This window comes from Callospermophilus lateralis, chromosome 3, assembly GCF_048772815.1.
Source record: "Callospermophilus lateralis isolate mCalLat2 chromosome 3, mCalLat2.hap1, whole genome shotgun sequence".
Taxonomy (NCBI): Eukaryota; Metazoa; Chordata; class Mammalia; order Rodentia; family Sciuridae; genus Callospermophilus; species Callospermophilus lateralis.
In genome coordinates this window covers 50,879,609-50,888,328 of record NC_135307.1, presented here as the reverse complement: position 1 = coordinate 50,888,328, position 8,720 = coordinate 50,879,609, and the positions used below count along the sequence as shown (strand labels likewise).

The window sequence follows — 8,720 nt, the reverse complement described above, 5'->3', positions numbered from 1 at the left end:
AATTTATACTTAAAAATATAAATTATGTGTGAAAAATGGAAAAGTAGGGCTAGCAAGAATTCTAGTAGACTGAGTATGAATAAGTAGCAGCTAATTGGAGGGAGGTTGCTTGTTGCTATTAAGTGGAGGATAGTGACATTTACTGAGAAATTACATGACTTGGTTATACAGAAATAAGAATATTGCTTAGAACCTGCTAAATTTCAGGTAGCTCTTAACTAGCTCTTATGAGAACTAAAAAGTGCAATAATTAAGTATATGCATTCAGACTCCTGGGAAGAATTTATAGCAAGTGTGTAGTTTGGGTAAGTGTCACTGTATAGGCTTATGTGTTGAAGATTTGGTCCATGATGCTATTTGGAAGGTCATGGAACCTCTTGGTCATTGGAAGGTGTGTCCTTGAAGGGGATATAAGGACTTCAGCCCCACTGCTTCCTGCTCTTTGCTTCCCAGTAACCACGAAGTATGCAGCTTATTCCAACATGTACCCCTTTGCCATGATGTGCTGCCTTGCCATAGGCTCAAATCTTGCAGGGTCAACCAACCTTGGACTAAACAAAGTAAACATGCCATCCCTATAAGTTGATTTATCTCAGTTACTTATTGAATAAGAGAAAACTGATTAACATACAGAAGAAAATATTTTCAGAACCATGCTGCAAAGAAGGGAAGCTGTGAGCACATTTAAACCATGTCATTCAATGATCATAACTAATCAGAGTATTGACATAGCAGGAAAAGAAGCCTAAGTCAGAACTCCAAGAATTTTCATATTTAGAGGTCAAGCAATAGGAAAGAGACATTGGCAAAAACTTAAAGAGGACATGCAGATATGGAGAGTAGATGAGCCCCTGTCATCAGCTGATCCTGCAGTGTCACCAAAAGCCAAGCATGGAAAACATTCCTTGCCAAAAGGTGAAGATGTTAACAGCCTTGACACTGGGCTCTGATGATAACAGTTATCAGACATTCCAGTATAATGGGCTTCCTGAGTGCAGCAGGATAATAGCAGAATGTTCCTAGCACTGTAACAGTAGGATAGCTACAAAAGTGTTTTTTAGCTCTGTAGCTTTTTAGTGCGCAGGTAAGCCTCTGACAACACACAAACATTGAACAATTTACAGTGCCCCTATTTTATTTATTTTAACTTCCTGAATATGTGACCCTATATAATAAACTTGTGGAGCTAATTCTGGGTCACTGTTCCTCTATCAGAGTGCCATGTCCCACCTTGCCCCAGCTTTACTTGAATATGTCTCTGTGTTTTATTTGTCTCTGTGTTTTTCTCCATCTCTCATCACCCCTACTCAAGATCCTTTGTTGATACTGTGTGGGTCAAGGCACCAAGAAGGAAAAAAAATTCAGAGAAAAGAGGTATGAAAACCAAAATAAAGAAAAAATTTTAACATAATTTTAACGTAAAAAATGTAATTGTAAAATAAAAAATTACAATCAATGTTTCTCAGAAATCAAGCAAAAAAATTAAGAAAACCATGACAATAACACATCGTAGGTGACACTGAATCCAGCAGTTTCAAGGGTGTTGTGGGACAACAGCTTAACTGGAGTCAGCTCAGGAGAGACCTGAAATGAGGAGGTGCTAACAGTAAATATAGACCACATCTCTGGAGGTGTGTTTGTTGTTGTTGTTAAGAAAATAGAGTCCAGAGATGTACCTATAGTATAATAGACTATGGGCTGTAAGGGTTATATACCTGTTCTAATTGCTATTTTTTACAAATGATAAAAAATGGTTATACTATTATTATGATGAATGACAGAGAGAGAGAGAGAGAGAGAGAGAGAGAGAGAGAGAATAATTATAGGAACAAAATCTTTGCACATGTAATTTTGAAATCCAAATGAGTGGTACACTTACAAGGTCATATTAGTTTTATATTCAACTCTTACATGTATGATCAAATATTTGGTAAATCAAAAAATACCAGACTCTCCCTCTAAAATATATGTTTATTTGATCAGCTGGCTTCCAGGAGACAATCAGAAAATAGAGAACAAATTACTGACACTAAAGTTACTGGGGAATGTAGAAGAAAGGAAAACCTTTTGGGAGTTAGCATTGCAAAGTTCTACATTTCTGTAGCAAAAACAGTATTGTGTCCAACTTAGTTTTCATTGGGTGGGTAAGAAGCCCAGACACCTAAGTCAGTGATTTCCCAGAATTTTTCTCCATAGGGTTTAATAATATAATAGTGCGAGGTGAAAGTGAAATGCTTCAGATCCTAAAATTTCTCAGGTAAAGGTATTCAAAGTTTTAGTATATTTAATGAAAATGAAAAATATAATTCAATAGAAAATATCCATATAAAAGTTTGAGGACAACTGACTAATCATATAGAAAAAGCATTATAACAAAAATCTAAGTCCAGATAGGCTAAATATTGAAATATGAAAATTAAAACCCAATTGTATAAATTACATAGAAGGGTATCCATAGAATCTTGCAATAAAAAAGGAATTTCTATGACTGAGGTAGATAAAAAATCTCCAAGGAAGTATGTGAAAATCTTCTAAAATCTACCCATAAAAATCAATTAAATTTAATTATAAATGATAGCATGAAGAAAAATATAGCCATAATCACAGGATTAACAGTTTCACTGTTAAGGTTTTTTTAAAAAAAATAATGTAGTATCAAATAGACAGATGATCTAATAGGCAGATCAAACATCTATCAATTAGATGTATTTTTACTTTGCTAGAAGTATTTAGTATTTTCTACCATATAAAATAAAGATTGAAAATATAAGAGACATCAATGCCAATTAATATTCAAAGAATTTTGAAAAAATAGTTGGTTCTCACTTTTATCTTTTATCCTAACCAACTCACAAACAAAAAAGAAGAAAATATTTTTCTTTGATAAATATTTTTTGGAAAATATGTGCTATCTTAATCTGTTGTGAGAATATGAAATAACGTCCATGGTTTAAAGTAAAAATTTTACAGCATACATCAAGGGTACTAAAAATCTTCTACCCTCCAGGCCATAATAGTGGGATCATTAAGCTTCCATCATAAAGGAACATTTAATGATGCATGTAAAGGTGTGGGATTAAATGTGATCATTCTGAATGTCCAAAAATAAGAAAGCCCTGAAGTCTCTCTCTCTCTCTCTCTCTCTCTCTCTCTCTCTCTCTCTCTCTCTCTCACACACACACACACACACACACACACACACATATACAAACTATGCAATCTTAATTCAATATGATTCCAATGCTAAAAGTAAATGTGCACTGAGAAAGAGAAGAAGACAGATGTTGAAGTTGAAAGGGTAGGAGAATCACAAAATAGCAATAAAGGTGATTTCTAGTTGTTATAATTTAATATTCATAAAACTCCTGTGTTCGTGCAGATATAGTCACAGGTGATTAGACTTTGAGAGCTGTAAACCTATCAATCCATCCTAGTTTAAATGGACTAACTGGGTGGTGATTGTGGGCAGGTGGGACATGACTGCAGGAGTCGGGTCCTTAGGGGGGTACCCTGGAAGTTTCATCTTTTCTGCGGCCCCTTTCTTTCTCCCTCTTTCTCTCCTTACTGACTGCTAAGTGGGGCTGTTCTCCTCCACCATGCCTTTCCACCAAGACATTCTGTCTCACCTTGGCAGAGAAATGAACTTGGCTAACCATGTACTACATCTCTGAATACATGAGCCAAAATAAACTTGTCCTCCTCTAAGTTCTTCTTGTCAGATAGATTAGTCACAGTGACAAAAGTCTGACTCAAATAACATTTCTTTAATAATGTCTATATTCCTCAAGTTTTTCTACAATAATTATGTACTAAAATTGAGAATAAGATTTACCAACCATACATAATATATGACATATTTAACAGAAATAGCTGAATTTATACAAAAAGTGGTTAGTCATACTCCTCTAGTCTTCTTATTGAGTTTTTTTTTCTATAGCTATTGTTATGGTTTGGATGTGAGGTATCCTCCAAAAGCCCACATGTGAGACAATGCAAGGAGGTTCCAAAGAGAAATGATTGGGTTGTAAAAGTCTTAGCCAAGTCGGTAAATTAATTCGGATAGGGATTAGCTGGTAACTGAAGTGGTAGGGTGTAGCTGGAGGAGGTGGGAATCATGGTGTGACTTTGGGGTATATATTTGTATGTGGCAAGTGGAGTCTCTCTCTCTGCTTTCTGATCATGATGTGAGCAGCTTACCTCCACCACACTCTCCCACCATAATGTCCTACCTCACCTGGAGCCCAGAGGAATGGAGCCAGCCTTCTATGGACTAAGACCTCTGAAACTGTGAGCCCTCAAATAAACCTTTTCTCCTCTATGGTTGTGCTGGTTGGGTCTTTTAGTCATAGCAGGGAAAAAGCTGACTAAAATACCTATATCATTTATATGTGAATGATTACTAAGCAACGAAACTTCTCTTGCCAGAAAACAGAAATTACTTCCGTGGAAACACTGTTGCTACTTTTCCCTACAGAACATTAAAAAAAAATTAAAGCCTGATTTCCAACAAAATAAATATTTTAATTTCCAAACTCAAATATATTGCACTCACATTTGAACAAAATCACATATTTTAATGAATGCATCAAATTAGAGACCTTTAGAACTGGAAAATAACTTACAAAATTGACAAATTATTGTCTCCAAAAAAACAGCTAAATTCAAATGTATTAAAATAATTTGAAGATTTAATAAAATGGATTTTTCATTCCATTTACTCACTTAAGAGATGTTCATTTCATTAAAATGCATTTTTAAAATGTCACATTTCCAAACGATTTATTCTACTTTAACCTTTATAAATTCCATTGTAACCATGGCTACTTATTTTATAATTGCAGTTTTCCCCTTATTCTGCATTTTCTATTTTGTAAATGATGAATAATAATCTTTCTATATAATTCCTTAGCAAAATAAGTATCATAATTTTAAAAAGAATGGACAGGAAATTTAAATAGAAACCAGGTTTTGAAGACAATGGGTGAAGCATATATTCAAATTCAGGTTTCCTGATTTCTAGTAAAATATTTTATAGAATAAATACTATATGCCATTAAATGGTAGTCACATGAAGTAATTGTGACCAAAGTTATTTTTTAAATATTTCTCCTAATGAAATATTACACTGTATATGTTTATACCAAGGCAAAGGTGTTCAGATTTAAAAAGAACTTTTTGATTCTGATCAGCTACCTGAAATCTTGTAACTATTAACACCTATATGGGAGCTTAGAATGCTACACACTTTCCTTAGAAGTTCTCCCAGGGTACCTCTAATATGAGAGAGAAGATGCCCCAATATACAGTTGAGATGATTATGACATCCCCAAAATGAAGCCATAGCAATAACATTATTTATCATTACAGGCATTTGACATTTGTGACTTGTATTTTCCAAAGCACTAAATCTCTGAGAATTAAAGCAGTAGATGGACCAGAAATAAAGGTTCATCATAAGAAAAGTCTCAAAATATTATTAATCTCTTCATGCTATTGACTAGAGATTCAAGACCGTGATTACTTTCTACTCTGACCCCTAACAAGGGACACTATAATAAATTCTAGGAACTAAGCATTTTTTTCAGGTATTTTTTTTATGCAAGTAGCCTAGATATTCAGAGTTAATTTCTTCTCTGATTCACTTTATTTTTATGAAAAAGAAGTATTTTAATATACAGAAATAAAGGAGGATTTTGAATTTTACTTAAAAGTAAAATATAGAACAATTTAAAGTTATCCTATAAATTTTAAAATGTATTTAATTTAAAAATCTCAGTGATAGTTTTCCTTATAAGAGACTCATCATTAGCCAACAATCACTATTACTTTTGCTTGTTGACACACTTTAATAATGACCCATTCTTGTGTTAAAAGTGACAGAATGCCTTAATGTCTAATAAAAAGAACTGTTCTGATGTCTATCAAATTATTGTTGCCACTGCTCACATGCTATATACTCACATCTGTGTTGAGCTTCCTGATGTTTCCATTTTAGATAATTTCTATTCTATGATTTCTTTACTTCTTGATTTTAGCTATCTCTCTTTATTAATTTGTGTTCTGTTTGGTTTTAAGTTCCCTAACTCCAGGAACCTGGTGTGAATCCTATGGTTGACTTAGATAATTCTGGACTCCTGTTTCCTTTCCTCATAATAACCCACACCACATATTTTCCTTTAACCATAATAACCCAGACCACATATTCCTTCCTTCAATCTGGGTCTTTGGTATATAATAGGGAGGAAAATCCTTGATTAAAATGAAGAAATTTATTGTATAAAAATTAGGTAAATAAATTTTGTTTAATAAGAGTTTTTTTAAAAGAATATAACATAATTATATAACTCACTCTGGCCATTACCTATAATTTTGATGTTTTAATGCATAGTTTCAAGTTGAAAGTCAAATTTATTCTCAAAAACTGAGCTTCATAAATTTAAATGTTGTAAGAATGTGATCAAATTTATTGCAATAATAAACATCCTGTCAACTGGGAGAGAAGATAGTTATTCAATACTTGGACACAAACAGTATACCATGACTGAGATAGTGTTCTTATAGATTAGAAAAACTGTCAGAGAAAAAAATGTGTCCAAGGCATATCTGTATAAAATGAAATAAGCACAAATATGTCCTGAAGAACTTGAGCCTACTTATGGGAATTTAAGCCTAGGAGTAGTACTGTGAGATCAGAAGTACGCAATCTTTATCACATCAAACTAAAAAGCTTTGGCATAGCAAAGGAAACAGTCTATAGAGCAAAAAGATAACCTACAGAATGGTAGAAAATTGTACATCTGACATCTCATAGCCAGAATCTGGAAGAACTCCAAAAACTCAAAGCAAAAGCAAAACAGATAATCTGATTCAAAAATGGGCAATAGGCCTACATAGACTTTTTCAAAAGAAAGACAAATGGCCAACAGATATCTGAAAAAAATAGTCAATATTTTCAATCATCAGTGAAATACAAATTAAAACCATAATAATATATTATTTTAACCCAGTTATAATGGCTACTATCAAAAAGAAGAAGTTAGTAAATGCTACCAAAAATATAGGAAAACTGTAACCCATTCTCACTTTTGTTGGGATTACATATTAAAAATGCACACATTATGGAAACAGTACGGAGGCTCCTCAAAATTTTTCAAATAGAACTACCATATGATCTGGCAAATCTTCTACCTGGTTTATCTGCAAAAGAATTGAAATCAGTATATCTAAAACATATTTACACTCTCATATTTATTGTACCACTCACTATTCCCATCAACCCCAAATCGAGGCAACTGACGAATAGATAAAGAAAATGTGATACATACATATAATAGAAAAGTATTTAGCCTAAAAACAAATGAAACTCTGACATTTGTGAACTGGATGGATCTGGAAGTCATTACGTTAAGTGAAATAAAGAAGCACAAAAAGAAAAATATAACATGATCTCACTACTATGTGGAATCTAAAAATCGTTACATGACCTCATAAAGTTTGGGAATAGAATGGAGGTTACCAGAAGCTCAGGAGTGTAGGGGAAAAGTTGGTCATTGCTTACTGAGTTACAGGTAGATGTGAGAAATAAGTTTTGGTATTCCTTGGTACAATATGAAAGTTTCGGTATTCTAATGCACAAGCTAAACAAACAAAAAAAAAAAGCTAAAAGAAAGAATTTTGAATGTTTTAACCACAAAGAAATGATAAATGTTTGAAGAGATAGATCTGTGTCCTTGGATTTGAACAGTCACATTGTATATATGTATTGGAATATTACATGGTTCCTCATAAATATGTACATTTTTATGCATCGATTTAAAAAATAAATTTAAGAAAAGAACTAGGCAGGACTGGGGTTGTGGCTCAGTGGTAGAGCACTCGCCTATCAAGTGTGAGGCCCTGGGTTCGATCCTCAGCAGCACATAAAAATAAATATGGTATTGTGTTCAACTACAACTAAAAAATAAACATTAATAAAAGAACTAGACAAATTTAAGAGGGAGAACAAGTAAACAAGTACAATGGGAAAGGTCAAACAAAATCTATAATTCAAGGCACGAGATAGGCAATTTTATTTCCTAAAATCTTATTGGAATGACAGAAGGAGTATACAAATATACATCCATAGCTGTAATAGCAGAGATGAGAGTGTCATAACAGATATAACACTGAGGAATTTCTGTAAATATAATATACAAAATTCTTTTAAAATTAAAGAAACCCATGAGAAACAAGAAACTTAAAACCATCAAGCAATCAAAAGGACTTCCTAAAGCATGAGGTATCAGACAAAAGCCTTAGAATCACTCTGGGAACAGACTGATAAGGATACAGAAGTACAAATTTAATTTTTGTCTTTAGAGTAACAGAGAAAGAATTGAAAACTAGTTGTCCCAGATTGTTAGAGCTGCTGCCAATGGTTTTTGTCCTAGAACAATTAAGTGGCACTTCAACATAGAAGTCTGCTAAACAAGTTATTGGGAATGAAGATAAAATTAAGCAGTGCCCCATAAATTCTGGACCCAACAGGGTATATACAGCCCCCACACCAGTAAGCATATTGCTGAAACATTCTAAAGAAAACTGACAATCAGAAAATCCCATGTAACTTTCTTCCCTGCTTAATCATCAGAACAAAGATTTCTATGCTCATAATCTGAATTTATTACTGTAGGAAGAAGTTTTAATTATGCTGATGATATCTACTCCAGCTGTCAATGCTA

The 8,720-nt window shown here is 33.3% G+C and overlaps 1 non-coding gene across 1 annotated transcript; it reads left to right on the top strand.

Moving 5' to 3' along the window:
• Positions 1-7,853: 7,853 nt before the first annotated feature.
• On the top strand, positions 7,854-7,921 carry Trnad-auc (transfer RNA aspartic acid (anticodon AUC)). The gene has a single exon. It is a non-coding gene; the product is annotated as a tRNA-Asp (tRNA).
• The last annotated feature ends 799 nt before the right edge of the window (positions 7,922-8,720 follow it).